The sequence below is a fragment of the Macaca mulatta genome, chromosome 2, assembly GCF_049350105.2.
Source record: "Macaca mulatta isolate MMU2019108-1 chromosome 2, T2T-MMU8v2.0, whole genome shotgun sequence".
In the NCBI taxonomy this organism is placed as follows: Eukaryota; Metazoa; Chordata; class Mammalia; order Primates; family Cercopithecidae; genus Macaca; species Macaca mulatta.
This window is the reverse complement of record NC_133407.1, coordinates 89,138,671-89,161,725: the sequence shown is the minus strand read 5'-3', so window position 1 is coordinate 89,161,725 and position 23,055 is coordinate 89,138,671. Positions and strand designations below refer to the sequence as shown.

Sequence of the window (23,055 nt, the reverse complement as noted above, 5' to 3'; positions counted from 1 at the left end):
TGAAACTCCGTCTCAAAAAAATTTTTGCTTTCTGGAGTGGAATCCCTACTTTTCTCCAGGCAACACTGCTCTGGTTGACAACTGACAACTGCTTTGATCAGTCACTTCAAATATATATGTTAAATTTTATACAAACGTTAACATAGATTCTCACTAAAAATCCATATGGCACGACACAGGGTATGTATACATGCAAAAATAACTGAAAGGTTTTCAGGAACTTATGCACACATATTTTCTATACTCTTCATTTAAAAACATGCTTTTATAAACCTGAATGAATTTTATTACTTTTATTCAGTGAATTTAGAAAATACTCGTTCAAAGGAGTATAGAATTGTATTTTTCTACTTTTATGGATTTAGAGTCAGTACTCGATGAGAAACATCGATGTTCTGAATGATAGAGCATGGATGAGTTACATTTATTGGTGCTAATGTCTTTAGGTCGTATTCTGAAGCTTTATGAGGATTCTGAAGTTCTGGTGCCTCGATTTTGTAAGGCATACATAAGAAGTAAGATACAAATGATAAGGAATTTTGATTGCTCTTAAAGGTAAATTTAGTTTTGGAGGGAAAAATCTGAACAGCTGTGGCTTAGGAACCCTGAATGCTTCTTATAAAGGACGGTAATTAGAAACAGAAGAATGACCATTATATAAAGTTTCTTACATCCCATTAGAGAAGAAGTTTGGATAATTACATTGTTTTAAAAAAATTTACATGCTGTAACATGTTGCCTGCATGAAGTTACACTATTTGATTGAAGATTAAGCATTAAGCCTCTTTCCGTGACAGTCTTAAAATTAACATCCTCGCCTGTGGTGACCACTAGTCATCTGTTTCTAGCACAAGCCTCTCCTTGATTGAGAGTTATTTGTTGCCTCATTTCACTAGGCAGATCCTTCCTTGAAGACAGGTGTCTGTCACCCATCTTGACCCTCAGCATCTGGTACAGTGCCTGGCACTCTTTAGCCTTTCCCTTGTTGAGTTGAATCCCATGAGGCTCTGACTGAGGTATAGGTTTGCTAGTACAATAGACTCTTGTTGCTTTTGTGGGTGATTCACATATACAAAACTGGAAAGGAGATACATCCAGTTTCACAAATTAATGGTGCTTTGGACTTACTGTGTTCCTGCTGTCAGAGTTTTCTTCTTCTTCTTTTTTTTTTTTTTTTGAGACGGAGTCTTGCTCTGCTGCCCAGGCTGGAGTGCAGTGATACGATCTCAGCTCACTGCAAGCTCTGCCTCCTGGGTTCACGCCATCCTCCTGCCTCAGCCTCCCAAGTAGCTGGGACTACAGGCACCTGCCACCACGCCTGGCTGATTTTTTTTGTATATTTAGTAGAGACGGGGTTTCACTGTGCTAGCCAGGGTTGTCTTGCATTCGTGACCTCGTGATCCACCCGGCTCGGCCTCCCAAAGTGCTGGAATTACAGGCGTGAGCCACCACTCCCAGCTGAGTTTTTTTCTTTTTTTGAGACAGGATCTTACTCTGTCACCCAGGCTGGAGGGCAGTGGCACAGTCATGGCTCACTGAAGTCCTGACCTCCCTGGGCTCAGGTGATCCTCTCACCTCAGCCTCCTGTCTTGGGACTACAGGTACATGCCACCATTCCCGGCTCATTTTTGTGTATTTTGGTAGCGATGGGGTCTCACTATGTTGCCCAGACTGGTCTTGAACTCCTGGGCTCAAGTGATCCACCTGCTGTGGCTTCCCAAACTGGTGGGATAACAGGCATGAGCCAGCGGGACTGGCTGTGCTGTAAGAATTTTGAGGGTCTACCCTGCTGTTTGGTTTTTGTCATCTGCAGAATCCTATTGGCTTGATAACAGTATAGTACTTGCTAGGAGAAACAAGGAATATACTCAAAATGTGGGTAAAAGATTCAAAGACCTTGCTTGGCCTGACCGTAGCAGTTAAACCTGAATTGGGGTATTGTTTGGACTTGCCCACTTCTTCCTAATATTTATGTACTCTGCAGTCTCTTTAGACCCTTCATCATGTGTTTCCTTTGTTTTTTTTTTTTCCCTAACTTGAACCCTTACTTTTACCTGATACTGAAATATGATTCTTGCCTGACTTTTTTTCTGATTCATGGTCTTGAATACCCAGTCCATACATCTACTGTTGCCCTTCTCTTTGACTGTGGTTTTCCCTCAGAGGTCAAAGGATGTGTACACTCTGTGCCCTTTGTCTCTTTAAACCAGTTGCACAAGTGATTCTGCGGCTCAGATTGGTTCTTTCCGACCTCCTCCTCTCCTGATCTGCTAGCATGGAATCTATCACGATCTAGTATGGGGACATCTTGTATTTTCCTATGGTTTTTTTTTTTTTTTTGAGACGGAGTCTTGCTCTTTCGCCCAGACTGGGGTGCAGTGGCCGGATCTCAGCTCATTGCAAGCTCCACCTCCTGGGTTTACGCCATTCTCCTGCCTCAGGCTGCCGAGTAGCTGGGATTACAGGCGTCCGCCACCTCGCCCGGGTAGTTTTTTTGTACTTTTTAGTAGAGATGGGGTTTCACCGTGTTCGCCAGGATGGTCTGGATCTCCTGACCTCGTGATCCACCCGTCTCGGCCTCCCAAAGTGCTGGGATTACAGGCTTGAGCCACCGCACCCGGCCATTTCCCTGTTTTCTGCTGTTGAATGTAGGCTGGCAGGGGTGTTAGGTTTTTTTTTTTGTTTTTTTTTTTTTAAGGCAAAGTTTGGCTCTGTCACTCAGGCTGGAGTGCAGTGGCGTGCTCTTGGCTCACTGTAACCTCCACCTCCCAAGTTCAGGCGATTCTCGTGCCTCAGCCTCCTGAGTTGCTGGGATTACAGGAGTGTGCCACCACGCTTGGCTAATTTTTGTATTACTAGTAGGGATGGGGTTTCACCATGTTGGCCAGGCTGGTCTGGAACACCTGGCCTCAAGCGATCCACCCACCTTGGCCTCCCAGAGTGCTGAGATTACACCTACGCCAGTTCAGGTTTTCATTTAATGACAATGAGTTGTGATAAGACAGAGTTGGAAAATATAGGAGGTTCAGTGTTGGAAGAAATAGGAGTAGGTGATGGCAACACTGAGTTGTCAGAGTGAGCTGGGGCAACATTCTCTACTTCTAGCTAACTGATGAAAATATCCAGGATAGCAGGTCTGGGGCCCGGTGCCATGAGTCATGCCTCTAATCCTAGCACTTGGTTGGATCACCTGAGGTCAGGAGTTCAAGATGAGGCTGGCCAACATGTTGAAACCCCGTCTCCACTAAAAATACAAAAAAATGCTGGGCGCGGTGGCTCAAGCCTGTAATCCCAGCACTTTGGGAGGCCGAGACGGGCAGATCACGAGGTCAGGATATCGAGACCATCCTGGCTAACACGGTGAAACCCCTTCTCTACTAAGAAATACGAAAAACTAGCTGGGCGAGGTGGCAGGCGCGTATAGTCCCAGCTACTCGGGAGGCTGAGGCAGGAGAATCCCTTGAACCCAGGAGGTGGAGGTTGCAGTGAGCCGATATCACGCCATCGCACTCCAGCCTGGTCAACGAGAGCAAAGCTCCGTCTCAAAAAAAAAAAAAAATATCCAGGGTAATCTGAGATCTTGGATATTTAGAGACATATGATTGCGATGAGGGATCTTGGTAGATTTGATTCTGTTATCATTTGGAACTTTCCAGAGTAAAGGATGACGCCTTTGTCTTTGAGCCACTTTCTAGAAACCAGAATTTACTGTCAGAGAATATAGGATTTTCTTTTTTAAAACTTTGAACTTAAAATGATTGCAACAATATTTTAGCGATATTCTAAAAAATATTTAAAAATATAAGTTTTAGAAATTCGTTAGCAGATGAAAAAAACTCCAATGATAGTAACATTTAAATGAGTAACGTTTTCGTTTTCCTCTGAATGTTGTTAAAACAGACAAGGTACTATTAAATGGGGGGGGGGAATGAACGTATTATGTGCTTTTCCCTTTTTTACCCTTTATCTACTTGTCTGTAGATTAAAGTAGGTATTTTTTTTTTTTTGAGACAGCGTCTCGCTCTGCCGCCCAGGCTGGAGTGCAGTGGCCGGATCTCAGCTCACTGCAAGCTCCACCTCCCGGGTTTACGCCATTCTCCTGCCTCAGCCTCCCGAGTAGTTGGGACTACAGGCGCCCACCACCTTGCCAGGCTAGTTTTTTTTTTTTTTTTTTTTTTTTTAGTAGAGACAGGGTTTCACTGTGTTAGCCAGGATGGTCTGGATCTCCTGACCTCGTGATCCGCCCGCCTCGGCCTCCCAAAGTGCTGGGATTACAGGCTTGAGCCACCGCGCCCGGCCCTGAAGGTAGGTATTTTAATCTTTTGTATCTCTGGGCTCTGTTTCTTGTAGTGGGTAGCTTTTTTTGTTGTTATTTGTTTTGTTTTGAGACAGAGCAGGCTGGAGTACAGTGGTGCGATCTCAGCTCACTGCACCCTACGCCTCCGGAGTTCAGGCAATTCCCCTGCTCTAGTAGCTGGGATTACAGGCACGTGCCACCATGCCCGGGTAATTTTTTGTATTTTAGTAGAGATGGGGTTTCACCATGTTGGTCAGGATGGTCTCGAATTCCTGACCCTCGTGATTGCCTGCCTTGGGCTCCCAAAGTGCTGGGATTACAGACATGAGCCACCCCGCCCAGCCTGTAGTGGGTGTGTTTTCTAATTCTAATTCGTTGCTACTCTACTTGGTTTGTTCTCTTTTTTGTGTCAGCTATGCTGGTGAATCTGGCTGCCTTATTTATCTAGCCTCATTTGCGTTTCTTGCGTTTTCTTCCAGATGACTCGTGTATTTTGCTAGTAGATGTATTGGTTGGTTGGCTCCTTTGTTCTGACAAATCAACATAGAAGTGACTTGTTACAGTGAGAACTGGTAATGACAGGAACCATAACAGCATACTAATGGTCTTTGATAAATATGGTGAATGCACATGGTAGAATAATTTAAAGGTCTTGGTTGGAAGCCCTCCCAAGAGTAGTTTGCAAGTTTGAGGTTGGGTTTAGGAATAACTTCTGCAACCTTTAGCTTCACTCCTGGGAGAAACTTTGGATACATTTTACTTGCCTCTCTTGAGCTTCAGTTCCCATATTTGCAAAATGCCATGATTTATCTCTTAAGAATTTAGTTAGAATAAAATAGATACCATAAGTTAAAAGAATACTTGGTTGTGCTCCAACGTGTGTCTGTATCCGGAATAGGCTCATATGTAATTGGTAAATAGGAGAATTATGTCAGTACAACAAGGACATTGCTCTGATTCATATGTGATTTTCCCCAACATATTCATGTTTTGCATCAGGTAACAATAGTCGAGCTCAAAGTGCATTAAGAGCTGAATGAAGCCATGGTGGCCACTTATGAATTCTTCCTGTTGGCCTAATTTGGCCATGTTTTTAGTCTTTGAAGTTTTTGGAAGGGCTTATTGTGCGACTCTCCCCCATCTCTTCGCAACTCCAAGTATTTGTGTGTGTGTGTGTGTGTGAGAGATGGAATTTTGCTCTTATTGCCCAGGCTGGAGTGTAATGGCATGATCTCGGCTCACTGCAACCTCAGCCTCCCAGGTTCAAGCAGTTCTCCTGCCTCCGCCTCCCGAGTAGCTGGGATTACAGGCACCTGCCATCATGCTCAGCCAAGTTTTGTATTTTTAGTAGAGACGGGGTTTCACTGTGTTAGCCAGGATGGTCTCGATCTCCTGATCTCAGGTGATCCACCAGCCTCGGCCTCCCAAAGTGCTGGGGTTATAGGTGTGAGCCACTGCACCTGGCTGGTAATCATGTTATAAAAGAAACCACAGCAGTTCCATGGGTGAAGAATATTTATACTGTACCCAATTTGATCCTGAAACCTTTTCAACAACTTGTCTTAAAATATTGACCCATCTCCTTTATTTTTCCAATCGATGGCTGGATTGCTGTATAATTAGGGGTTCTCCATGTTGGTCAAGCTGGTCTCGAACTCCTGACTTCAGGTGATCCGCCTGCCTTGGTCTCCCAAAGTGCCGGGATTACCCGCTTAGTAACTTTTCACCTGAAAGTTGTATCGTTATTAGGAACTTAATATTAAACATTTTTATTCACATTGCTTTTGTTAATATTTTGGTTTCAAAGTGGCGTAGGGATGGTCTTCCTTTTCTTTTTTCTCATAAAATGTCTGTTACTTTTAGCATATGACCCTATAAAGTGAAATTTACCGGGAATGCATATACTGTTTTATAGAATGCGCAGAAGAAACATTTATACTTATTTTAAAAATCTGGTACTACGTTAGATGCCCAGTAAGTGTCATTTTTTTCTCTTTCCCCTTCCTCTAAGGGTTTTTGATCACACTCAGTATAAAGTTCAAACATCTTAGCCTATGAGGGTCCCTCCTCCCCAACCTCTGCTGTGTGATCTGGCCCCTGGCCACCTCACAAACCTTATCTTGTTTCACCTTGTTCACCGTGCCCAGCTCTTCCAGCTCCACACCCACTGAACAAGCTTATTCCTGTCTCAGCGTCTTAATTGCTTTGTTCTTTGCCTCATACTCTTCTGCCCTGAGATTGTTATATAGCTGATTCTTTTATGTCATTCACTCTCAGTTCCAATGCCAACATCTCAGAGAGGTTACACTGAAATTACTGCCCACCCGCGGCAGTTTTCAGCCATAAGACCCTTATTCTCCACGTTGCAGTTTTGTCTTTCTGAAGTAACTTTGATCATCGTTTTTTTTTTTAAACTGCCCTCCAGAATTTAAACTGCATGAGAACAGGGATGGGCTCTACTTTATGTGTCATTCTGTCTGCAGCTACCTAGAACAGGACCTAGCAGGTTCATAATAAATACTTGAGAGGATTGTTGTCTTAGATGTGTTTTCATGATTAGCTGGTAGTCTTAAATTGGTTCATCCTTATAATTAGAATACTGGAAATAATTTATTAAAAGGTCAACATATAGGGGCGGGTCAGAAGAGGTGGTACTAAATGTTTAAATTTGGAAGCTCAGGGACGTATGTGAGTGCTGTACTTAAAGATGACAGTCGAGTCAAATAATAGCAAAAACAGGTAAATGGATAATTGATGGACCAGTCTGAAAATGTGCTTTGTACTGATACTCATAAATGAGAAGTTAATGTTTTATTTTTTTTAATTTTTTTTTATTTTTTGAGACGGAGTCTAGCTCTGTTGCCCAGGCTGGAGTGCAGTGGCCGGATCTCAGCTCACTGCAAGCTCCGCCTCCCGGGTTCACGCCATTCTCCTGCCTCAGCCTCCCGAGTAGCTGGGAGTACAGGCGCCCGCCACCTCGCCCGGCTAATTTTTTTTGTATTTTAGTAGAGACGGGGTTTCACCGTGTTAGCCAGGATGGTCTCGATCTCCTGAACTCGTGATCCGCCCGTCTCGGCCTCCCAAAGTGCTGGGATTACAGGCTTGAGCCACTGCGCCCGGCCAATGTTTTATTTTTATTTATTTTTATTTTTTTGAGTCTCACTCTGTCGCCTAAGCTGGAATGCAATGGCACGACCTCAGCTCACTGCAACCTCTGCCTCCTGGGTTCAAGTGATTCTCCTTCCTCAGCCTCTTAAGTAGCTGGGATTATGGGCGCGTGTCACCATACTCGGTTAATTTTTGTGTTTTTAGTAGAGATGGGGTTTCACCATGTTGGTCAGGCTGGTCTCGAGTTCCTGACCTCATGATCCTCCTGCCTTGGCCTCCCCACGTGCATGGGTCAGAACTCCTTTAGTTGTATGATAGAAACCTCATGCAAATTTTTGGCTTAAGTTAAAAAGGGGATTCATTGGCATTGGCATATGGAATCCAAAAGTGGACTGAATGATTGGGAAGATCATTGAGTCGGCTGGGATTTAGGAGCAACCAGAACCAGACCCATTTGGATGCTACCAGTAATCTCTGTCAACAGCCCTGCTTTTTTCCATTTTTTTTTTTTTTTGAGACGGAGTCCCGCTCTGTTGCCCAGGCTGGAGTGCAGTGGCCAGATCTCAGCTCACTGCAAGCTCCGCCTCCCGGGTTCACGCCATTCTCCTGCCTCAGCCTCCCGAGTAGCTGGGACCACAGGCGCCGCCACCTCGCCCGGCTAATTTTTTGTGTTTTTAGTAGAGACGGGGTTTCGCCGTGTTAGCCAGGATGGTCTCGATCTCCTGACCTTGTGATCCGCCCGTCTCGGCCTCCCAAAGTGCTGGGATTACAGGCTTGAGCCACCGCGCCCGGCCGCTTTTTTCCATTTTTTAAAAACTGAGATGACTTCCCTTTGTTGCCCATGCTGGAGTATAGTGGTGTGATCACTGCTGACTGCAGCCTTGACCTCCTGGGCTCAAGGAATCCTCCCACCTCAACCTCCTCAGTAGCTGGGACTACAGATGTGCCCCACCATAGCCATCTAATTTTTTTATTTTTTATTTTTGAGACGGAGTTTTTCTCTTGTTGCCCAGGCTGGAGTGCAATGGCGCAATCTCCACTCACTGCAACCTCCGCCTCCCAGGTTCAAGCGACTTTCCTGCCTCAGCCTCCCAAATAGCTGGGATTACAGGCATGCACCACCACGCCTGGCTGATTTTTTTGTGTTTTTAGTAGAGATGGGGTTTCTCCATGTTGACCAGGCTGGTCTCGAACTCCTGACCTCAGGTGATCTATCCACCTTGGCCTCCCAAAGTGCTGGGATGAGCCAACGTGTCCGGCCCTCATTTTTTTTTTTTTGGAGACAAAGTCTTGCTTTCTTGCCCAGATTTGAGTGCAGTGGCGCATGATCTTGGCTTGCCGTAACCTCCACCTCCCGGGGTTCAAGTGATTCTCCTACTTCTGCCTCTCATGTACCTGGGACTACAGGTGAGCACCACTACGCCTGGCTAACGCTTGTGTTTTCAGTACAGACAGTGTTTCACCATTTTGGCCCGGCTGGTCTTGAACTTCTGTCCTCGGGTGATCCGCCTGCTTCCCAAGTGCTGGGATTACAGGTGTGAGCCACCTCGCCTGGCGGAATTTGCCTTCTCAAAATGATATACACAGTAAAAAATTTGATGCTATTCATTTTGATTTGCTTTTTAACATTCTGCTAATTTGACAAGCTAATGGGAACTGACATTTGAAGGCCTTTGTTAGGAAATTATCAACAGATTCATTATACAAATTTAGGTTATGTTTTAATCTCTGAGGAATATAATAACCACCTCCATCCTAATCAAACATTTTTTTTTTTTTTTTGAGATGGAGTCTCACTTTGTCACCCAGGCTGGAAGTGCAGTGGTGTGATGTCAACTCACTGTAACCCCTGCCTCAACCTCCCAAGTAGCTGGGACTACAGGTGTGTGCCACTGTGCCTGGTTAATTTTTGTCTATTTAGTAGAGACAGGGTTTCACCACGTTGGCCAGGCTGGTCTTGAACTCCTGACTTCAGGTGATTCACCCGCCTCGGCCTCCCAAAGTGCTGGGATTACAGTTGTGAGCCACCGTGCCCAGCCATAATCAAACATTTAAATAATATTATCAGTTAAGAAAATTAACCGGTGGCTCGCACATGTATTCCCAGCACTTTGGGAGGCCGAGGTGGGTGGATCCCCTGAGGTCAGGAGTTCGGGACCAGCCTGGCCAACATGGTGAAATCCCATCTCTATTAAAAATACAAACATTAGCCAGGCGTGGTGGCTCAAGCCTGTAATCCCAGCTACTCAGGAGGCTCAGACAGGAGAATTGCCTGAGCCGAGGAGGCGGAGGTGTCGCAGTGAGCCAATCGCACCACTGCACTCCAGCCTGGGCGACAGAGCAAGAGTCTATCTCAAAAACAAAAAACAAGAAAATTAGCAAGTTACATATTCTGAACAACTTACTGTTTTAATACTGCATCAGGTCACCAAAATAAGTAAATGGGTTGCCATGTAGAATAAACCTTTTATGACTTAAGAGATGTGTTTCTGGATTTCAATTGCTTCATCTTTAACACATTGTGTTGAATCTCTGAGAGGTTTTTTCTGGACCTAATGCTCTTTAACCCTATTATTGCATATATAATTAAAAAATTAACTGTGTTCACCCAAATTACAGGGAGTATGTACAATACTGATCTCTGCCTGCACTGGTTTTTCTTAAAACATTTGCGTTTTCCAGGCACCTTGTCAATTTTGAATACATTAGTCTTAAAATATTTTTTAGATATCTGAAGAGGAAACTTGTATTTTATTCATTAAACTTGCGAGTTCAGGTGAATTTGTTACATTCTGTTTCATGGAAGAGATCATTAAAATAATATCACCAAACACATTTTTGAGAATGATTTTTTTCCTTTAAAATCTTTATTTTCATGGTGTGATTCCTGAATGTCAAAGCCAATTCTTCAGCAGCTAAGCTCTTATTTTGCTTTGTCTTAGAAATTGTGTACTAAAAATGTTTGTTCAGTACTATGAGAAAATGTTACTTATATTTATAATCTTTTAAATATTAAAATGTTTCAGGAGCTGCTTATATTAAGTGCTAATTGAGAACCAGTGTACATTAAAATAATTTACCATAAAAAATAAGATGAGAAGAAGGCAAGTATCAGGGAGTAAAGATGCCAAACAGCTTTGTCTTTTCTGGCAAACAGTTTGGTTTATGTCTAGCATACAGTTTTTAAGTTGGTAAGTGATGAGAAGGAGCTAGAAATTGGTAAGCAGGGCTCATATCATAAAGTGGCTTCTTTGCTGTGCCTAAGGACATTCCTCTGACAGTAAAGGGAACTAGCGAAGGATTTTAAACAGAACGGCAGGATTATGTTTCAGCCTTGGATATGTAGTATGTGAAGGATGAGATGAGGGTTTGGGAGAGAAGGGCCTTAGCTCTGGACAGGGGAGAAAGTTGAGCTGGTGGTAGTGTAATAGGTGTGAACGACACCAGTAATTCTTGGAGTATTGCAAACTAGTTCATGTTTCTGAATTCAGCAAAAAAAGCAATTGGAGATTCACAAGAGAATGGTATTGAAAACAGCTAAGCATCCGGGTCTCCTTTCTGACTTGCTACTGCTTCTTTTTTTTCTGGGGAACAGGAGTGGGAAGATTGGGAGTTTGTTGGGATGGGGAATTAATTTGCTTCTGAATAACTAATGGACAAAAGCTAAAGCAGGAGGAGGGTGTGCAATGGGGAAGTTGCTATTGAGAATGAAGCATCCTTTCTCATAATAACCTTTTTTTTTTTTTTGAGACAGAGTCTCACTCTGTCACCCAGGCTGGAGTGCAGTGCCGTGATCTCAGCTCACTGCAAGCTCCGCCTCCTGGGTTCATGCCATTCTCTTGCCTCAGCCTCCCCAGTAGCTGGGACTACAGGCGCCCACCACCATGCCGGGCTAATTTTTTTGTATTTTTAGTAGAGACGGGGTTTCACTGTGTTAGCCAGGATGGTCTCGATCTCCTGACCTCGTGATCCGCCCGTCTCGGCCTCCCAAAGTGCTGGGATTACAGGCGTGAGGCACTGCACCAGGCCTGTCGTCATAATAACCTTAACCAAGGGATAAGTTAGTTAAGTTGGATGCTTATTTGAGAATAGTCACGTGAAAAATCAATTGGTATAAGTAGTTCACGAAGTTGCTAGTGGATGTAATTTTTGAATTTCAGGTTAGTCCCTTTTTCATATATTTTGACAACATTTCTTTTTTTTTTTTTTGAAACGGAGTCTCGCTCTGCTCCCCTGGCTGGAGTGCAGTGGCGCGATCTCGGCTCACTGCAAGCTCCGCCTCCCGGGTTCCCGCCATTCTCCTGCCTCAGCCTCCCGAGTAACTGGGACTACAGGTGCCCGCAACCGCGCCCGGCTAATTTTTTGTATTTTTGGTAGAGACGGGGTTTCACCGTCGTCTTGATCTCCTGACCTTGTGATCCGCCCACCTCGACCTCCCAAAGTGCTGGGATTACAGGCGTGAGCCACCGCGCCCGGCCTTATTTTGACAACATTTCTAAAGATTTTACGTTAATATAAAAGTCATTAGAATCTCTTTGATAACATTGGAGTGTTAATCTGGATTAAATAATGTATAATTGATTATAGTTTAAAAATACTAACATTTGAAATAATTTTAGACTTAACAAAGTTGCAAAATAGTACAAAGTTGCAGTGTACCCTCACTTTGCTTCCTCAGTGTTATAGTCTTACCTAACCATGGTGTATTTATCAAACCTAAGAAATGAATATTGATATAATACTAAACGATTAGGTTTTATTTCGATTTCCCTAGTTTTTTTCCACGAATGTCTTTTTTTCTGTTCCAGTAGCCAATCCAGGTTCTCATGTTGCATTTGTCTCCTTAGTCTCCTCTGACCTGTAACAGTTTCTCAGTCTTTCCCCTTTTTCATGACCTGGACAATTTTAAAGGGTTCTGGTTTGTCTCATATTTGTAATGATTATACTGAGGTTATGGGTAGAACACCATAGAGTTGATGTGCCTGTCTCATCACATCGTACCAAACAGGGGGCACTTATTGGTAAATCTTAATCTTGGTGATGTTAATTTTATCTCTTGGTTAAGATAACGTGTGCCAAGTTCCTTCGCTCTGAAATTACTGTTTTTCGCTTCTCAGCCTGCTCATTAGTGAGTCTACTAATCTAGCCCTCATGCAAGGCAAAGGGACGTTAAGTTCTACATGCTAGAGGGAAAGCATCGAAAAATTTGTGGACATATGTTAAAATCACCATGGTAATTAAGAAATATAGTGTTGTGTTTTGTTTGAAATGGAGTTTTGCTCTTGTTGCCCAGGCTGGAGTGCAGTGGCGCGATCTTGGCTCACTGCAACCTCCGCCTCCCAGGTTCAAGCGATTCTCCTGTCTCAGACTGTGGAGTAGCTGGGATTACAGGCATGCACCACCCCGCCCGGCTAATTTTGTGTGTTTTAGTAGATATGAGGTTTCTCCATGTTGGTCAGTCTGGTCTCAAACTCCTGACCTCAGGTGATCCGCCCGTCTCGGCCTCCCAAAGTGCTGGGATTACAGGTGTGAGCCACCGCGCCCCGTCGAAGACATATGTTAAAACCACCATGGTAATTAAGAAATACTTTGGGGAGATACTTTGAGGCTGTGAAGATAGCCATTTTTTCCTTGAAAGTTTTATCCAATAATTTTGGTATTCATCAGTGGATCTCGTCTATAGCAATACTTACTATGGCTGTTCTCTTCACCTCTTCTCTTCTCTTCTCTTCTCTTCTCTTCTCTTCTCTTCTCTTCTCTTCTCTTCTCTTCTCTTCTCTTCTCTTCTCTTCTCTTCTCTTCTCTTCTCTTTTCTCTCTTCTCTTTCTCCTCTCTTTCTTGAGATGAGGGTCTTGCCTTGTCACTCAGGCAGGAGTGCAGGGGCGCTGTCATGGCTCACTAACCTTCAGCTCCTGGGCTCATGCGATCCTCCTGCCTTGGCCTCTCAAAATGCTGGGATTAGAGGCATGAACCACTGCATCTGGCCGATGACTGTGGTTTTCTAATGGTGTGATTTTTCTAGTTTCCTTATTCCTTTTTACATGCATTAATTGGATTTTCTTTTCTTTACAGGAGATTTGTTCCTTTTCTTCTGTTTGTTTACTTATTTATTTACTCATTCCATGATTTATGTCAGTGTGGACTTGTGGATATTTTTGTTCTTTGGTTTATAATATTTTTTTTTTGAGACGGGAGTTTCGCTTTGTCTCCCAGGCTGGAGTGCAGTGGCGTGATCTTGGCTCACTGCAGCCTCTGCCTCCCGGGTTCAAGTGATTCTCCTGCTTCAGCCTCCCAAGTAGTTGGGATTACAGGCGTGTGCCACCACACCCAGTTAATTTTTTGTATTTTTAGTAGAGACAGGGTTTCACCATGTTAGCCAGGTTGGTCTCGATCTCCTGACCTATCTGCCTGCCTCGGCCTCCCAAAGTGCTGGGATTACAGGTGTGAGCCATTGCGTCCGACCATTCTTTGGGTTATAATTTTTTTTTATTTTTTTTGAGACGGAATGTCGCTCTGTCGCCCAGGCTGGAGTGCAGTGGTGCCATCTCGGCTCACTGCAAGCTCTGCCTCCCGCGTACATGCCATTCTCCTGCCTCAGCCTCCCGAGTAGCTGGGACTACAGGCACCCACCACCACGCCTGGCTAATTTTTCTTGTGTTTTTAGTAGAGATGGGGTTTCAGTGTGTTAACCAGGATGGTCTTGATCTCCTGACCTCGTGATCCACCCACCTCGGCCTCCCAAAGTGCTAGTGTGAGCCACTGCGCCCGGCCAACAGCAAACTTTTATTCTAATTCAGGAGGTTGTGTCTTCATATGGATTTTATGTATGTATATATGTATTTATTTATTGAGATGGAGTTTCACTCTTGTTCCTCAGGCTGGAGTGCAGTGGCACGATCTCAGTTCAATGCAATCTCTGTCTCCTGGGTTCAAGCAGTTCTCCTGCCTCAGCCTCCTGAGTAGCTGGGATTACAGGCATGTGCCACCATACCTGGCTAATTTTGTAGTTTGAGTAGAGATGGGGTTTCTCCATGTTGGTCAGGTGTGTCTCGAACTTCTGACCTCAGGTGATCTGCTTGCCTCGGCCTTCCAAAGTGCTGGGATTATAGGCATGAGCCACTGCGCCTGGCCTGGATTTTATAAGGTATCAGTATTTGCTTGTACGTGATGGTATAATAGTCTTTTCTTAAGGCTTTTGAACCACAGTTATTTACTCAGTGGGCTTCAAAAAGGTGTTTGCTACATGCCAGCATTGTTAGAACTAGGGATCCAGGGGCAGGTAAGACATGATCATTGGCTTGGCACAGTGGCTCATGCCTGCAATCCCAGCACTTTGGGAGGCTGAGGTGGGTGGATAGCTTAAGCTCGGGAGTTTGAGACCAGCTTGGGCAACATGGTGAGACCTCGTCTCAACAAAAAATACAAAAATTAGCTGGGCATGGTGGTGCATACCTGTATTTCCAGCTACTTGGTGGGCAGAGACAGGAAGATTGCTTGAGCTGGGGAAGTGGAGACTGCAGTGAGCCGAGATCACAACACTGTACTCCAACCCGAGTGACACAGTGAGACCCTGCCTCAAAACAACAACAACAAAAAAACCCCATTGATCTCAAGGACTTCAGAATGTAGATGTGAGAAAGACCTTTTCCCCTGCCCTGATTCTGTTTCATTGAGTGCCTGTTATGTGTCAGGCACTGTGCCATGTCAACAGGAAATAATAAGAGCTGGGTAAGCATACTACAGGCTGTTTTTAGGAGCACATGGGACGGGTTATTAACCCAGTGTTGTGCCAGGTGGAGTGTAGAGCAAATCTTGAAAGATGATTAGATCATTGCTAGATATGGGGATGTGGAGGGTTGGGGGAAGAAGGACATTCCAAAAAGAGGAATATCAATGGAAAGACAGCCGGGGTAGTAATTTGTGAGTTAGGTCTAGAGGTAAGTGTTTGTGTGTGGGACGGTTGGTGTGGGAGTTGGAGGTAGTGATGACAGGATCTCAGGTCATGAGAGGCTTGTGGATAAGCCAAAGCTTTGGAAAGTTGAGGGACCTAGTGAAGGAATTTCAGTGGAACTGCAGTGTAATCAGATAATCTTGGCAGCACCTTGGGGGATTGAGGAGGCTCTTGTCATGATAGAGGTGAGAAGTGGAAGTCTTAACTAGGAACAGTGAAACAGTGGTTCTCGACTTGTGTGCATTAGAATCACCTGGAGGGCTTGTTAAAACACAGACTGCTCAGCCCTGCCCCCCAATTTCTGATTCAGCAGGTCCTAGACTGGGACCTGAGAATGTGCATTTTCAGCAGTTTCCCAGGTGATGCTGAAACTGCTGATATAAGGAGTATTTTGGAGCCGCTGGGTGCGATAAAGGGAGTGAATTAGGCGGAAGGATTTAAGTAAGTGGTCATTGTGGATCTCTTCATCTCCTGATCTGTTTGTTGGCAGTGCTTGTGCATCATTTTCGGTCTTCATCTCATTTATATCTTTTAGAGCTGCTGACTTTTTTGACCAGTGAAGAAAGAGGGAGGGATTAATGTTTGGAAACATTTATATGGGTATGTGTGCAATTTGTCCTGTGTATTACCTTTGGAAAAATTGCACCACTCCATTACTGGAAATCTTTGTCATTTCTCTGCTGAGCTTCAGTTATAACATTGGTTTTGTATACATGTAGTGCATAGTTTACAAAATGTTCTAATATGGTAGCATTATTTTGAATAGTTTCGTATTCTGTATATCTGTCATGATCATGCTTTTCTTAGCTTTGACTCTTTAGTGTCTCCTGGAACCCTTGTGATTATAACTGAAATGTAAATTTTATTGTTTTTTATAACTGTGAATCTTAACATAATGAAATAGTGCTTTTTAAAAAGCAGAGATAATTGTAAAATTCAAAGATTTATCCACTTTTGTGGCTGTAAGGTGATTATAATTTATTTCTCCTTTAGGCTAATGATTACAAAAGGTATAAATTCTAGATTTAAAGTCTAAAGAATTTATCCATGGAGTTTGGTCTTCGCTGATGTTGGAACATATTGAAGTGATAAATCCCCACTTTACCGCTATTGATTAATGAACAACATTAAGAAAATAATAAAATGTAATTACTGTTACCACCTTAACAACTGAAATGGAGTTTTCATTTTTGTAAATATGCGGTCAAGTTTTAGAGATTCAATAATCCTAAAATAATAAGAAAAAAAGTCAGTCACTTCATTTAAGATGATTGACCTAGAGGGTAGTTGGATTGCTAAGGTAAAGTAAGGATGAGCCAACATTTGTTCCCCCTCTCCAAATCTGTATTTTCCTATTATGGAAAACCATAAAATGGCTAAAGATTTCAATGAAGTGAATACTTTAATTGTAAATCAAATAATGCAGCTTTTGGGTTTAATAAGTAAATGTAATTCAGAAGTGATGGGCTTTTTATTTTAATACTTAAATATTTTGCAAAGTATGTGTTTATTGTAGCATTAAATGTATACAAGTTTGTAGAGAGAAAAGTTCAGTATGTTCATTATGTTCACATCCTTTCATGAACACCAACTGAAGCAGTAACAATTGATTGTGAAATATGGTGTGTTTGGAGTCTTTAGAAAATGGTTCATGGCTGGGCGTGGTAGCTCAAGCCCGTAATCCCAGCACTTTGGGAGGCCCAGGTGGGCGGATCACTTCAGGTCAGGAGTTCAAGATCCAGCCTGGCCAATATGGTGAAACGCCACCTCTACTAAAAATTAAAAAAATTAGCTGGGTGTGGTGGCGGGTGCCTGTAATCCCTGCTATTCAGAGACTGAGGCAGGAGAATTGCTTGAACACGGGAGGCGGAGGTTGCAGTGAGCTGAGTTTGGACCACTGCACTCCAGTCTGGGCAACAAGAGCAAAACTCCGTCTCCAAAAAAAAAAAAAAAGGGTTTATATATTTCTGTGTTTTCTTTTTTTTTTTTCTTTTTTTTTTTGTTTGTTTTTTTTTTTTTGGTTTGTTTTTTTGTTTTTTTTTGAGATGGAGTCTCGCTCTGTCGCCCAGGCTGGAGTGCAGTGGCCGGATCTCAGCTCACTGCAAGCTCCGCTTCCTGGGTTCACGCCATTCTCCGGCCTCAGCCTCCCGAGTAGCTGGGACTACAGGCGCCCGCCACCTCGCCCGGCTAGTTTTTTGTATTTTTTTTAGTAGAAACGGGGTTTCACCGTGTTAGCCAGGATGGTCTCGATCTCCTGACCTCGTGATCCGCCCGTCTCGGCCTCCCAAAGTGCTGGGATTACAGGCTTGAGCCACCGCGCCCGGCCTTTTTTTTCTTTCTTTTATTTTTTTTGAGACGGAGTCTCGCTCTGTTGCCCAGGCTGGAGTGCAGTGGCGTCACTGCCAGCTCCGCCTCCCGGGTTCACGCCATTCTCCTGCCTCAGCCTCCCGAGTAGCTGGGACTACAGCTGCCTACCACCAGGCCCGCCTAATTTTTTGTATTTTTAGTAGAGACAGGGTTTCACCGTGTTAGCCAGGATGGTCTCGATCTCCTGACCTCGTGATCCACCCGCCTCGGCCTCCCTAAGTGCTGGGATTACAGGCGTGAGCCACCACGCCCGGCCTCCGTGTTTTCTTTTTAACTTGAAGTAGTAATATATTTCTTAGAATTTTGTGTGCCTAAATGAACACTTTAATTAAAAAAGGATTCATAAGTTATTTTTAATTTACCTATGACAGAAACCTAGTTTCTGTTATATAACATGGCCTGATTTCTATTGTTTATATATTTATCTCATTACATGGAAGAATTTAGCTTAACTGAAAAGATGCTGAAAGTTTTTGGTTATTTCCCATTTATTATTTGAAAGTCCAGAGTAGTAATTATAAAACTTGTATTGGAGTTTTTGTCCTATAACACTTTAAGAGACCTAATCTTTTTTTTTTTTTTTTTTTTTTTTGGGGGACGGAGTTTTGTTCTTGTTGCCCAGGCTATAGTGCAATGGCGTGATCTCGGCTCACTGCATCCTCCACCTCCTGTGTTCAAGAGATTCTCCTGTCTCAGCCTCCTGAGTATCTGGGATTACAGGCATACACCCCCACACCTGGCTAATTTTTTATTTTTAGTAGAGATAGGGTTTCTCCATGTTGGTCAGGCTGGTCTCGAACTCCTGGCCTTAGGTTATCCACCTGTCTTGGCCTCCCAAAGTGCTGGGATTACATGTGTAATCCCAGCAGTGACCCACTGCGCTGGGCCTAAGAGACTTAATTTTTAAAGAGCAGTTTTAGGTTCACAATAAAATTGAGAGAAAGACACAGAGGTTTCCCATACGCTCTGCCTAGTGTCCCCCATTATCAACATGCTGCACCAGAGTGGTACATTGGTTACAGTTGATGAACCTAAGTTGATATCATTATCACCCAAAGTCCATAGTTTACATTAGAGTTCACTCTTGGTGTTGTACATTCTGTGTGTTTGAAAAATGTATAACGACATTTGCATCTAGCCTTATAGTAGAGAGGATTTTCATTGCCCTAAACATTTTTTGTGCTTCACCTATTCATCCCTTCCCCTACTTCCTGGCAACCTTCTGGCTGCCTCCATAATTTTGCCTTTTCCAGAATGTCATATAATTGGAATCATGCAGTATGTAGCCTTTTAGATTGACTTCTTTCATGTAGTAATATGCATTTAAGGTTCCTCCATGTCCTTTCATGGTTTGATAGCTCATTTCTTTTTAGTGTAGAATAATATTCCATTGTCTGCATGTACCAAGCTTATTTATCAACTTTGACGTACTGAAGGGCGTCTTGATTACTTCCAAGTTTTGGCAGTTATAGATAAAGCTATTATAGACATCCATGTACCGGTTTTTGTGTGGACATAAGATTTAAATTTGTTGGGTAGATACCAAGGAATGTGTTTGCTGGATTGTATGGTAAGAGTATGTTTAGTTTTCGTAAGAAAGCGTTAAACTGTCTTCCACAGTGGCTGTGCCGTTTTGCAGTTGCACCAGCAATGAATGAGAGTCCTCTTGCTCCACATCCTCACCAGCATCTGGTGTTTTCAGTGTTCCAGGTTTTGACGACTCTAATAGGTGTGTAGTGATACTTCATTATTGTTTAAATTTGCACTCCCCTGGTGGTGTATGTAGTAAGTCCATTCTCACATTGCTATAAACAACAGCCTAAAACCGGGTAATTTATATAGAAAAGAGGTTTAGTTGACTCACAGTTATGCATGACTGGGGAGGCCTCAGGAAACTTACAATCATGGCAGAAGGGGAAGCAGGCACTTCTAACATGGTAGCAGACAAGAGAGTGTGAAGGAGGAGGAGGAGGAAGAACCCCATATAAAACCATCAGATTTCGTGAGAACTCACCATCATCAGAACAGGATGGGGGACGCTGTCCCCATGATCCATTCACCTCCCACGAGGTCCTTCCTTCAACACCTGGGGATTACAAGATGAGATTTGAATGGGAACACAAAGCCAAACCATATCAGTATATGATGTGGAACATCTTTTCACATGCATATTTACATATGTATGTGTTCTTTGAATAAGGTTTCTGTTTAATGTTCTTGGCCTATTTTTAAAATAGGATTGTATGTTTCCTTATTGGTGAGTTTTTAAGAGTTTTTAATATATTTTTCCTTTATTGTATTTTATTTATCTCATTATTATTGTTACTATTTTTAGAGATGGGAGTTTCACCATGTTGCCCAAGCTGGTCTCAAACTCCTGAGCTCAGCTGATCCACCTGCCTTGGCCTCCCAAAGTGCTGGGATTACAGGTGTGACCAGGTGTGCCTGGTCCATTTTTTTTGGACAGGCTCTGTTGCCCAGGCTGGAGTGCAGTGAGGTTGTCTTGGCTTCCTGCAACCTCCACCTCCCAGCCTCAAGCAATTCTCCCGCCTCAGCCTCCTGAGTAGCTGGGTCTACAGGGGCATACCACCATGCCCAGCTAATTTTTTGTAGATATAGGCTTTTGCCATGTTGCCCAGGTTGGTCTTGAACTCCTGGCCTCAAGTGATCCTCTTACTCAGCCTCCCAAAGTGGTGGGATTACAGGTGTGAGCCACTGAACTTGGCTCTGTGATCCATTTTGAGTTAGTTTTCGTAAAGAGTGTGAGGGCTGAGTCTAGATTGTTTTTTGCATGTGGATATTTAGTTATTCCAGCACTATTTGTTTTTTTTTTTTTTTTTTTGAGACGGAGTCTCGCTCTGTCGCCCAGGCTGGAGTGCAGTGGCGCAATCTCGGCTCACTGCAAGCTCCGCCTCCCGGGTTCACGCCATTCTCCTGCCTCAGCCTCCCGAGTAGCTGGGACTACAGGCGCCCACAACCGCGCCCGGCTAATTTTTTGTATTTTTAGTAGAGACGGGGTTTCACCGTGGTCTCGATCTCCTGACCTTGTGATCCGCCCGCCTCGGCCTCCCAAAGTGCTGGGATTACAGGCGTGAGCCACCGCGCCCGGCCTTTTTTTTTTTTTTTTGAGACGGAGTCTAGCTCTGTTGCCCAGGCTGGAGTGCAGTGGCCGGATCTCAGCTCACTGCAAGCCCCGCCTCCCGGGTTCACGCCATTCTCCTGCCTCAGCCTCCCGAGTAGCGTGGAGTACAGGCGCCCGCCACCTCGCCTGGCTAATTTTTTTTTGTATTTTTTAGTAGAGACGGGGTTTCACCATGTTAGCCAGGATGGTCTCGATCTCCTGAACTCGTGATCCGCCCGTCTCGGCCTCCCAAAGTGCTGGGATTACAGGCGTGAGCCACCGCGCCCGGCCTCCAGCACTATTTGTTGAATAGACTGTCTTTGCTCCATTGTATTGTCTTTGTTACTTTGTCAGAGATCCGTTTTCTATGTGTAGATATATTCTGGGCTATTTTGTTTCACTGATCTATTTGTTCTTTCACTAATACCATATTGTCTTGATAACTGTAGCTTTTTAGGAAGTCTTGAGGTCAAGTAGGGCAAATCTTTTCACTTTGTTCTTCTCTCCTTCAAAACTTCATATAAACCTAAGACTTAAGTTTGTTGATATCCACAAAATTTGCTGGGATTTTGATTGAGATTGTGTTGAATTTGTAGATCAAGTTGGGAAAAAATGGCATCTTGACAGTATTGGGTCTTTTATCCAAGGAAATGGAATATTTCTCCATTTATTTAGTTCTTTGATTTATTTCATCAGACTTTTATAGTATTTTTCATATAGATCTTATCCATATTTTGTTAGATTTGTACCTAAGTAATGTAAATGGTTGTGTGTTTTTCACTTCAAATTGGAAAGCGATTGACTTTTGTGTATTAACCTTGTATCTTGCAAGCTTACTGTAATTGCTTATTAGTTCCTGGAGTTTTTTTTTTTTTTGTCAGTTCTTTCAGATTTTCTGTGTAGACAATCATGTCATCTGTGAACAAAGATAGTTTTAGTTCTTCCTTCCCATTCTGTACCTTTTCTTATTGTATTAGCTAGAACCCATAACAAATTTTTAGATACTAAAAGGAAGGAAGGCATTAAGGTTAACTAAAATGTACATTTGCCACTGTAAAAAAAATTTAAAAAATCTTCAACGAACAAAAATATGTGTAAAAATATTTTAAAGTAAATATATATTTTTTCCTACAATGCTGTAGAGTATTTAAAATTTTTAGGGGTACCATAGTCTTATAGTTCATAATCTCTATTCAGCCCAGCTCCAGAAGATGTGAAAAATGTCATTGAAATTTTGATAGAGATTTCATTGACTCTGCAGATCACTTTGGGTAGTATGGACATTTTAACAATATTCTTTCAGTTCATGAACATGAGACATCTTTCCATTTATTTGTATAATCTCTTTCTATTTGTTTCTTCAAAAATTTAGAAGTAGGCCAGGCGCAGTGGCTCACGCCTGTAATCCCAACACTTTGGAAGGCTGAGGCGGGTGGATTGTGAGATTTGGGAGTTTGAGACCAGCCTGGCCAAGATGGTGAGACCAGCCTGGCCAAGATGGTGAGACCCCGTCTCTACTAAAAATACAAAAATTAGACAGCAGTGGTGGCAGGCGCTTGTAATCCCAGCTACTCGGGAGGCTGGGACAGGAGAATCGCTTGAACCTGGGAGATGGAGGTTGCAGTGAGCCACCATTGTGCCGTTGCACTCCAGCCTGGGAGACAGGCGAAACTCTGTCTCAAGAAAAAAAAAAAGTAACTGAAAATAGGGAGTGATGTATAAATTAAGCTATTCAAGTTTTAACAATTTAGGGGCCATTCGAAGGTCTTTGCAGGAGGGAATACTCCGATAGCAAACATTGTGGTAGTTGTAAACATGAACAGTTTTTCATGTCAAGTCAGGGAGTCCTAACCAAGCCACAATAATGAATTTTACTCAGCTCTGGAACAAGAATTTTGAAATGTTAGCTGTTTCACAGTATGTTGCTGAGTGTATGCATGTACAAGATTGGTGTTAAAAAGGGTGTATAATCTGCTTGGCTTTCTCTGTTGTTGATTTGCTGCTAATAATTCTCTGGTTGAAGAAAAATATTTCCTTTTCAGGAACATATTGGAAATATATTTGAGGTGAGTAAAGGTGTATATTCTTTTTGTGCTTGGGTAAGAAGTACTGAGTTTTTACTGTTTAATTGTAATAACATAAATTTACTGATACATTTTGCATGTTTATGTGTATACCTATGTGTATAGAAAGTGATACATAAGAATTGAA

At 43.1% G+C, this 23,055-nt stretch overlaps 1 protein-coding gene across 16 annotated transcripts in view; it reads left to right on the top strand.

Moving 5' to 3' along the window:
• TBL1XR1 (TBL1X/Y related 1) overlaps positions 1-23,055 on the top strand; it is a 184,575-nt gene that overhangs the window by 13,461 nt on the left and 148,059 nt on the right. For 3 of the 16 annotated variants that reach the window (XM_077994184.1, XM_077994183.1, XM_077994185.1), the window contains exon 2: positions 22,887-22,910. The exons of 10 other annotated variants lie outside the window; for them this stretch is intronic. The gene's annotated coding sequence lies outside the window, so the exon portion shown is untranslated. Of the gene's footprint in view, positions 1-19,343; positions 19,453-22,886; positions 22,911-23,055 lie in introns of all 16 variants that reach the window. 3 more of the 16 variants (XM_077994182.1, XM_077994187.1, XM_077994180.1) reach the window with 2 other exon arrangements.